This window comes from Tauraco erythrolophus, chromosome 8 (assembly GCF_009769465.1).
Source record: "Tauraco erythrolophus isolate bTauEry1 chromosome 8, bTauEry1.pri, whole genome shotgun sequence".
In the NCBI taxonomy this organism is placed as follows: domain Eukaryota; kingdom Metazoa; phylum Chordata; class Aves; order Musophagiformes; family Musophagidae; genus Tauraco; species Tauraco erythrolophus.
Genome location: NC_141472.1, coordinates 25,802,436 through 25,813,011, shown reverse-complemented (window position 1 = coordinate 25,813,011; position 10,576 = coordinate 25,802,436). Strand labels below are relative to the sequence as shown.

The 10,576-nt window shown below is 42.5% G+C and overlaps 1 protein-coding gene across 1 annotated transcript in view; it reads left to right on the top strand.

Annotated features, from left to right (window-relative positions):
* The first annotated feature begins 6,207 nt into the window (after positions 1-6,207).
* Positions 6,208-10,576, top strand: part of PSMD14 (proteasome 26S subunit, non-ATPase 14) — a 48,208-nt gene continuing 43,839 nt past the window's right edge. The window contains exon 1 of the mRNA XM_086615537.1: positions 6,208-6,238. The gene's annotated coding sequence lies outside the window, so the exon portion shown is untranslated. The remainder of the gene's footprint in view (positions 6,239-10,576) is intronic.

The window sequence follows — 10,576 nt, the reverse complement described above, 5'->3', positions numbered from 1 at the left end:
AACACGATCTGATCAACAGCTTGCGTAACTCTGAAGAGGAAGACTACGTGCAATTCACAAATTTCATGTGGAAGTTAGATACATTATTTCGTATTTAGCTCCAGTTTCTACTTAAATAGCAAGTCCAGGTTCTTTCACTTCCTCAGTAACAGTGTAAATCACAAATGATGAACTGAACTTTGGTTTGTAGAGGCACCAAGACTGCAAAAACTTTATTCTCTGCAGTATCGCTGTGATTATCAGAGTAATGTAATCTCTATGGATTTAATTCACTTACGAAGAGCGCTGTAGAACGACGCTATGTAGCAATTCTTCGTTACTTTCGTGTCATCAGAGAATTTCCAAAATCTAAAAATGGCACCCTGTTTGTGAGGCAATTTTAAAGGAAAAAGTTGTCGTTGAGCAGAAAATCTGTTTTTAGAGAATACTATCATCCCTAGCATCCCTTTACTAAGTCATTATAATTACTTTCACTGCTGTCCCCATCATTATGTCCTCCAGCAGTACAGCCGTGGATAGCCTTTCTTTAGCAGATCTTTACAAGCTGAGTTGAAAGCAATCTATTTTCTGCAAAATGGCTGCTTTCATTGTATACAGGACACTGAACCTCTTGTGCGGGACCTTTTCACCATGTTGTGATTGATTCTACATCTATTGAAAACAAGTCTGGTCTCTGCCATTTGTTTACCCTCGTATTCTCTCTCTATGCTTTGGTATGCATTTTTAATTAGATACACTCCAGTTCTTTCACCACTAGCTAACACTTTTATTTGGGAAGCAGTCTTTACTAGCCCTGCAAATATCCGCTCTGCTTTGCAATGTCAAGTCCTTTTCTCACCTTGCTTTGACTTGGTTATCACTTATATCACAAGTAATTCATCCATCTGTTAACTGCTCCAATTCACATTACTTGGCTTTATTTTAAAGATCTTAACAATGGTCAATGGTCTCATCTGGCAGCTGGTTTGTTGTAAAAAATGTGCCTTTCCCAAGTGACATTCTTGTGAGGATCAAAATATTCACTGAATGGGTTTTATCTAGCAGTTTACAGGTCCCTCAGGCTCTCCATAGAACATATTGTATATACCCAGTGCTTTGGGCATGCCATGTGTAGCAATGTGGAGGACTTCACCTTCTTCAATTTTAGTCACTCTTCTCCAGCTTTCTGCCATATCTTCTTTCCATACTGTGGGTTAATTCTTGCCACAAAAAAAAAAAAAAAAAAAAAAGATGACACATATCATGCATCTACATGAATGTTTAAATCTGGATCCAGAGTGTGCCTTTAAAGCAAAACTCTCTGTCCTGGTGCACTTTGGTGCTTTGGTTTGCCCCATAAAGATGTCTGGGACTGCTGGAAGTGGATTCTTTCACATGAAAAACTGCAGACCAAGAACAGGCTTAATACACTTTGATTGCAAACGGGCCTTCACTCTATGGGACTCAATTAGAACTGTCCAAAGTAAAAAATGCTGAAAGAAATACAGCGTGGTTGCCCGTTTAGCCCTACAGATTTGTTTCCACCAGGCTGTGCTACTTCCTAACACAGATTTAGCCACGGAAGTGGCTGAAATTGTCTTTATTTCACGGCTCTCACTACCTGACATTGGTGAAAATCATTACGCCAGTTACACAGCACTTTTGTAAAGGAATGTTTTAGTTCAACAACAGGAATATCTTAAGTACTAAAGGAAGTGTAAAATTTATTTTTATTGTGTCACAAATAAGGGGAAAAACTCCTACTGAATAAAGAAAAAAAAAAGAATTAGGTGGAACACCGTTCCTTCCCACAGTAATTCAGAAAAAAACCCCACAGCATGTCCACTTTATATACCACCTTTCTCTTAATTTACAGTCTTCAATTTACAGTCTTCTACACAGCTATTTCAATAATCTGTCTCTCACGGAGTAGCACCTTTGCAATTGCCAGGGACACAAACCCACTTCTCTGTTTCCTCATAAAAACTTTCTATAGACACCCCCAACACAAGCATTTCCAGCAAGACTGATTTTTTCTTGGCCTTATCTTCTCCAGATGGTTTGTAGATAGTTCTCGCAACTCAGCCATCACTTTAAATAGACATAGAAAGACAAAGTCCAGTTTCCTTTAGAACTGTATATTAAATTTGGATTGGCTAGTGAATTCTGAAACTTCCAATATAAACAAGATCTTTTGGTTCCAATTGGGTGGGGGGGGGGGACACATTACTATGGCTCACTGTAGGGAATTTTTGCTTTCTTAATATCCTCTCCCTTCTAAACTGGGATGGATTATATCCAAACACGTTGTTACCATTCTTCTAACCCAAATTAATCTGAGTCTATATTTGTCATACTTTAATGGGCAGGTCTATGTTCTGGAAGAGATGAAAATAGTTTTGTTTGCAGGTTTTCAATAATCATATGTTTCATGATTAATGAAGCCTCTTTCAAAACTCAGCCTTCTGCAGCTGATTGTAGAACCGTTGAGAAGACTAAAAAAAGTAATCTCACTCCTATATATTATCTTTAACTAATCATGTAAAATTTTATTCATTGTTTTTGACAAGACCTGTTATTAGTCTGTGTGCAGCAAAGAGCTGATCAGGCATTTTACAAGCTGTTGGGGATGTCACGGAGGTCATCGCAAGCACTTCTAACTGTTTTGAGTGCTTGCCAAGTACGACAGAAGAAACCATTTTCCATATACAGGTTTGCCAAGACAGCTCCAGTCCATTTCCAGGGTAAAAGGCTGCAGTTTAAGAAACTACTGTTCCTCTATTTTTTTTTTCAGTGTTTGACTACCAGATATAGTTCTAAGCAAAAAAGAAACAACAAAAACCAAACTAAAACCAATAGCTGCTGCTTCTGACTCTATTAACCCCTCACAAAGATGACTTTGGCTCTTGTACTCCCCAATGAATATGCATTCTCTATGCTCTGTTGTTCTTCATGCTTAAACATAGAAAATACAACTGTCCACGACTCCAATGTTTTGTCCAATTCACAGTGCATCATGTATTCTAATCCTAGGCTTTCTAAAATTGTATCTTCTTTTGGATTCTTGGGGTTTTTTAAATATTATAACAAAGTCCTGGAGACTTCCTCCTGTCCTAGCACAAACAGCATTCTGTTTGTCTATATATATGATTTGCAAGAAAATTGTGGTCGATGTCTCAGTGTATTCCTCGTGTTCTATGTACAATTCTTCAATTTCGTCACTCAGCTCTGTCATATTAAACCCATTAATGACAGAGATGCAGGAACAGTGCTGCTTTAACCCAATCACAGACAGAAAATCATACACCAGACAAGCCAGGAGCTTGGAAAAAAACAGTGCCATCTCTTAGCAAGTCTGATCCCTGTTGATCGCTTTCCTACAAGCAAGGATAAATTAGTATGTGGAAAACTGGAAGAATGTAGAGGTCCAACGAAGAGAAGTTTTTATCACTTATGACAGCTACCCAAGTAATAAAAACGGGAACAAATCTTGAACATTTTCATTCAGCAGTGCATTACAGCAAAACAATAAATAAAAACCTTCTATGGGTTAGTGCTGGTTAGACCAAAACAATGAGGGATTCGGCAGCATGCAAGAGAGTGCCCTTCAGATTAAATGACAATTTGGAAGTGTTTAACAACATATGGTCCCTTTTCTTTGACATATACGATTAAGAATATATCTTTTTTATATCAAAATATAAAATACCATCTGTCATAAGTACCAACTATGATACTGCCTCTATATATCCAATTAATTCACTATACTTTCTAATGTAAATATTTCTCCTATTTTCTCCTTTTTTCTTCTTCTGTAACTATATTTATTTATAAAATTTCAATAAATGTATATATTAAAAAAGTCAATACTATGACTTGAAATGTAATTAGGAATAACAATGAAAGTCTGCTTCACTTTCTATTTCAAAGGAGAAGGGCCAAATCTTCACATGGTTTGAAATGACATAGCTCATTTAAGTCGGTGGGTATAAGTAAACTACAAAGTCCTAACTATGTTGCTGTTCCTTATTACACAGATTAACCCAGAGGAATGCTCACTTTTCACAAATATTTTTCTTTCTTTTTTCAGAAATGCAGAGGTCCTTAAAGACACACGGCTGCAGAGTGAGAATCAAAATACAATGAGTATTTCTCATTAAGGTGTCAGAATTCCAGTGAACGTGGAGGCGTAAAAGGATTGCTCTTGAAAACACAGAACAAATCAGGAAAACACATAATTGTGCATTTTGGTTCACTGAATTAATACTTTACCCCACTAATGTAATCTCAAAAAAAAAAAAAGGAAGGACCTTTGACTACATAATTATTTGAATTACTTTTGAGAACATTAAAATATGCAAAAGACTCAAAATAGTCTCAAGACTGCAGGAAATAAATGTTGCCAGGTTAAAACAGGAACGGAACAGCCTGTTTGAAGCAGGGTGCAAGTTTTCTTTTGTATGAGACAAACAGACATAGATAATTGTACACACACAGGCAGTCAAACATACATCTTCACTCTTTTTTCTGAATAATTTGGCTGTGGGTACAGCAATAAACTGCACCAATAGGTTTTGCATTAGTAACATGAAAACCAAATGACTGATCCACAACATTAACCAGATTTTAAGTCTTTAGCTTTTTAAGAAGCTTTTGAAAATTTTAACTCTTGTGATTTCCTCAGCCGAGAAAAGATCTGAAAAGGGATGGAAGAAGCAATTATAGGAATATTGTTTTTCAAAAAGATTGACCTTTTTAAAAAGCAGAATAGCAGGTATCATGGTAATTCACTTTTCCTTTTGATTCATTTTACACATCACAGTATAAATACCTAAGACTTCTGAGCCTGCTAAAGTGTCATGGAAGGGGTGACTATATCTGTCTGAGGTTATTTTGGTATAATTTATAACATAGTACCTTTTCACCTGCTTCCACGTAGCTGTCTGTGAGCAGAACATGCTGACCATCTTCTAATATTACATTCTCAATCCCTATATGAGCTTTCAAAACCAAACCATAATGGCCTTCTTGATCGTTCATGGCAGAAACTCTGTACAGTCCTAAAGAATTGCTTTTGTAAGTTCTTCAGTTTTCCAATGCTTCCTAAAATATTGGTAGTATTTCAGTAACCAGACATAAGTGAAATTCTAAAAAAGTTGTATTGTTTTAACCGTAATAAGATCCCGAGGCACTGAGCTCCACATCATATTCACATTTTGTCTAAAAAAGTATTTCCTCGGCCTTGTATTTTCCTCTGTTAATTTACAAGAATTTTTGCTCCTGAGCTAACATAAGGACGACAGAAACTCCAGTTTGCTTCTCTGCATCGTTCATCAGCATGCGTGCTTTTACATGATTATCTCCTATTTGTCTTTCTCGGATTTTCCATTTCTGCTTATTCTGTTTTTATACGTATTACCATTCTTACTACTCTTCTCTAAGTCCTCGTATCTTCCGTGATACTGTTTTTGAGGGGAGCACGTGTGGTACCGTTCCTGTCACAGTCATCACTCTTTCACTGGTTTGGTGACACATTCATTGGTTCTTCTGCCACCCTACTGCCCAGTTGTATGAGAACAGGCGCCGTTCAGCTGCGATCTGACTCGGAGCTATGGGCCCAGTTAACCCACAGCACCGTACAGCGCCGCAGCTTAGGCGCCTCAGTTCGGCCCGAGTCACCTTCCACTCGGCGGGACCCAGAGACCGCGTCCCTCTGAGGGCCTCGGCTCCCAAGAGCTCCATGTAAGGGTGACACCCGTGGGTTCCTTAGGGCGCAATCCAGCGAGCACGATGGACAACGCGGGTGCGACCGCAGCACCCCGCTACCTCGGAGCTACCTCGGAGCCTCCTCAGGCCCCGCCAGCGGCCTCAGGCCCGGGCCGGCCGCAGCGCGCCCTCCGCTCGAGCCGGCCCCGGGCTGGCCCGCGCGGCACCGACACGGACCGCAGCTGCGGCCTGCGCGCCCCGTGACCCCGGGGCGGGGCTCCCGCCCTGCTCGGGCTCCCGCCCTGCTCCGCCTCCCTGAGGAAGGCCGGCGGCCACGGCGGGCAGTTTAACGGCCGCACCGCTGCCCGGCTCGAGCGCGTTGCCATGGCCCCGGCCCCGCCTTCCAGGGCCGCGGGGCCGGAAGTCCGCGCCGCGTGCCCCTTGAACCGGGAAGTCCTCGCGCGGGCCTGGGCGGACGGGGTTTGAATGAAATCCGGCTGATTCACGGCGGCCCGGGCCGAGGCGGCGCGGCCGGAGCGGGCTCCGCGCGGAGGTGAGGGCCCGGCGGGACGGGCGCCCTCGTCACGGGGACCCCCGGGGGCCCGGCGCGGCCCGCGGGGGCCTCGCTGCGGCGCGGGGCGGCCTCTGCGTGTGGCGGCGGCGGGAGTGGGGCCCGCGGGGAGTGAGTGGGCCCGAGCGATGGGCGGGGAGGCGGGTGGTGGGGACGGGAGCAGCTCCCCGGGAGCGCCGCAGGTCAGTTAGCCATGGCGGGTGGTTTTCCCTCCGTGGGGCATCGGCGCGGGTGGCGAGCACGCCGGGCCCCGTGGGGCCGGCGGTGCCTGCCCGCGGTTGTGCTGGTGGTGTCCAAGTGAAGTTCGGGCCCTTTCGGGCAGCGGCGGGGCGGCGAACCAGCGAGGGCGGCAGGAGGCGGCCGGGCTCTGGGGAGCGGCGCAGGGCAGGCTCCGCCGCCGGAGCGGGCCGCACGGGCCCGGGGCGGCCCTGCCTCCTGCCCGGCGGGAGCAGCCCTCGCGTTCCGCTTGGGCAGCGCCCGGGCTGCAGCCGCTGGCGGCCGTCCCGGGACGCCGAGTGTCGCAGGCGGTGCCTCCGAGCGCGAGTTTGTTCCGCGGGCAGCGGCAGTCTGTGTCCCGTGAGAGGGACTTCACGGACTGAAACGCTGCTGCTTTGGGAGGGAAGCATCGCAGCGATCTCCAGCAGCGTGTGCTTGGAGTTCCAGAGGGATGGGGAAGCGAGGACGAAGCACCGGCTGGGATATGTGAAGGAGAAGAAATCTTTAATCTGTGTCAGGACAGGTGAAGCAGGATTAAGTAGAAAAGGAGCTATAACCAAAATTAACAGTGCTGTTTCTAGTATGTGGCATTCTATGATTGGCTTGAGAACAAAGTTATGGGATCTAGTTGGATACTTGTAAACAGTCGACAAATCTCAGTGTGTGCTGATGTCGTCTCTTAAAGTTGCACGTGTTTGTGGTACACTGTAGGAACCCAGAAAAAAAACAAGGATTGAGGTTGACTTTTTTTAAAAAGTTTTATGCAGATGTGTTAGAAAACTATGTATAGCTGCAAAGGTACTAACCAGGCGAGCTGAAAGTCTGACAGGCTTGTATTAATTAACATTAAAGCTTTCACCTTGTGAGTCTAGGGTGTACCGCATGCCCTGGATATAGAGAGTACACTTGGAAAAAGATTCTGCTGAGGAGAGCACTGTTTATGAGCTTGTTCTGTGGAAACAAGGAAAAGATCTGTGTTTGTGAAGAAATCCAGAAGTGGGCTTGCAAATGAATTGCTTCTGAATCATTTAGTGTGACTTTGACCGACTAAGTTTTGCCCATAGCTTTATGGGAAACTCGTGTTCTGTCAGCTGTTATAACATGCTGTATCAGGGATATTCATCTGAAGAAAATGAGAAGTTGGAGCATACATCAAAATTAACATTAAATACTACCAAAATATAAATTAGTATGTAAATTTTCTTGGAAGGGATTCAATCTTGACAGGTGTTACGGAGTGTGTACGCTAATAGATACAATAATACAACTGTATGCAATAATACAATTGTATTATTAGATACTAATAATACAGTTACCTCCTAATGTCTAGGATTATGGGAAAGGACAGGTAGTTAGGATACCTCGAATAACAGAAAGCCTGTGTGATGAGTACTTGCTGGAGTTGGTGGTGGGGGACTGTTCCACAGCAGTCGTGTGTCTACCCCCTCTTCTGCAGATTTCAGAGGAGCTCATTACTTTATATCTAGCATAAAATTAATTTTGTGGGTTTCTGTGGTGGTGTGATTTATTAATTGAATCTTCCCTTCCCTTTAATTTGGTGTGGATGTACTTAAATAGCTTTAGAGCAGTCTGCTTGGGTCTGGGCTACTTTAGTAACTCCAGCTCAGCAATGAATGTAGTAGAATTAGGTTTGCTGTGCTTCTGGAGATCAAAAAGCAGAGTTTGAGAAGTTAACCTGCCTGCCTTCTAGTCCAGCTCAGGTCTACTGAGATTCAGGTCTGTACGGTCCAGAAACAACAGGTTTACAGAGCTGAGCACATTCTGGAAGCAAAATAGTCATGTAGCTCTGGACTTGCACTACTGAGACTGCGTTTGTTCATGGCATGGTTAATCTAAGTTTAATGAACAGATAACTGGGAATTGATGGTAATTTTTTTTTTCCTCATTTCATACAAAATATATAGGAAGATAGACTTCCTTGCCCTTTCTGCTGACTCCCCCCCACTTTACCTGCAGTGGGTTTTTGTTCTTTTTCTCGGTGAAATGATGTTTCTCTGCAAGATGCAATTCCTCAACTAGTTGACCTTCATAGCTGTTTATCATCGCTAGTGAAGTTGAAATTGTTATAGTTGCAGCAAAAACCTTAAACCACTGTTTTTAGTTGTTTTTAATATAATTGTTAATCCATCTGCTATGTGAAACTCCTCAACTGGAGATCTGGAAGTGCTTATAGATTAGCATATAGTCTCAGGTGGAGAAACTGAGTTACCAGAGGTGAAATGATTTGCATAAAGTCACACAGTGTACAAATTGCAAAGTGTGGAGTAAATTGTTGTCACTGAGTCTAGCCTCATATTCTGTCCGCTAATAGGGCAGTTTAGTAGCCAGTGTTTTCTCTTCTGTGTATTTTGAAGCCAATTTTGATATTTTTTAGTTTTTATTTTTTACTAACTCACAAGCTGTCAACCCAGGAGAACCCTCTTTCGTTGAGGGTTTGCTTCATGGAGTGTTAATGCTAGATAAAAATAGTGCACTGCAGCGTGAAACTCGTGTCTCTCTCATGCAAAGAGATAGTGTAATTTAAGACCGTGTTTCAAATTGATTTCGAAATATGTGCTGAAACATGCCAAGTGTAAGCACAGTAACTATTGGTTTATACCTGTATGTATATTTACATTTGTGCATAATGCATTTATGTAATTTCATCCTTATGTTACCTAAGGTAAAACGTTTTCATTATTAAAATTCAGGATTTAAGTCAGCGTTTAAGTGTCTTGAATGTTGTAACCAACAACTGAGTGATGAACTAGAGCTCTTCAAATGGACAACTTTTGCCAGTTATTAGTTATTTAACAGTAGTATTATGAACAAATATTAGACATGGGATTTTAAAAAATTCTGTTTTCCAATTGGTTTTGAGATGTTCTGTGTATACTTCCAGTACATTATTAGTAACCACAGGACCTTTCCCTTTTGAGGCCAGGGCAGTTAAAAGAAAATCGCAATAATGGAGGTTTGGCGTTTTTAAATACCATCCTATGACCAAGATCTTTTAGCTGAGGTGTTTCAGTCATGGGCATACACAAACAGAGAAGCTACTTAACATTTTTTTTATTGTTTGTTTTTTTTTAAGCCATTAGTGACCACATTGATCTCAATGATGAGTGCATGCCATCCAAATCCTGCAGTGAACTGAAATGCAGGTTGATTATGATTATAAGTGGCCTTCAGCAATTTTCTGATATGGGACTATTTGATACGTGCACTCACTTCCTTAAAGCTTCCCTTTAAACAGAGGCTGTTAACTCTTCCTTGCAGATGGAAGAAAATGCTATCGAAAAACCTTTTGCTGACTTTGGAAGGAAAGAAGGCGAGATTTACTGTGAACTGTTTGTTTACTTTTCTGTGGTTTTATATATATCTGTAAATATGTGTGTGTGTGTATATATATATACGCATAGGGAAAAAAACCACAGGTAAGTGTGTATGTGAAACTAGCCTTGTGCATTTCACAGCAGAGAGGGGGAAACACCCTCAACCGTAGGCTACCACATTATGGGCCTCCTCCAGGGACCAGACCAAGCTTAAGGAGATCAGTTTCTTTAATATTCTTGTAGGAAGTGGGGAAAGGAATGTGAGACCCCTGAGTGGCCAGCTGGCTAAAAGTGAACCAGAATTGGCTTGTAACTCTGAAGCCTGCTTGTGAACTGGTTGCAGTGCTGTTGCAGCCTGTGCTAATACAACTGCTGGCTGTAGTGGTCCTGGATCATTTCCTTGTGCAAAGCTGGCAGAAATGTAGCAACTTTTCTTTTGACTTGTTAGTGGAATTCCACCTCAGCCTGTCAGCACTGAGAAACTGTGACTTACTCTTTCTCCTCTTAACTTTTCAGGGAGATTAATGCGTCTTACTTTGCTTTTGTACTTTGAGATGAGGTTCACAATGGTCTCTGTTAAGTGACCTCAGTTACTCAAAAAACCAACACCCAAAGACATTCTTTGGGCAGCTTTAGCTTAAAAGAATGATTTGACATGAATTTCTTCTGGAGTCTGGATTAGCTTTAGAAACAATCCAGTCTTCCAAGACCTCTTCTCTTATGCCAAAACAACTGTTTCTGGGATGCAGTGTGAATCCTCTCAGAGAAG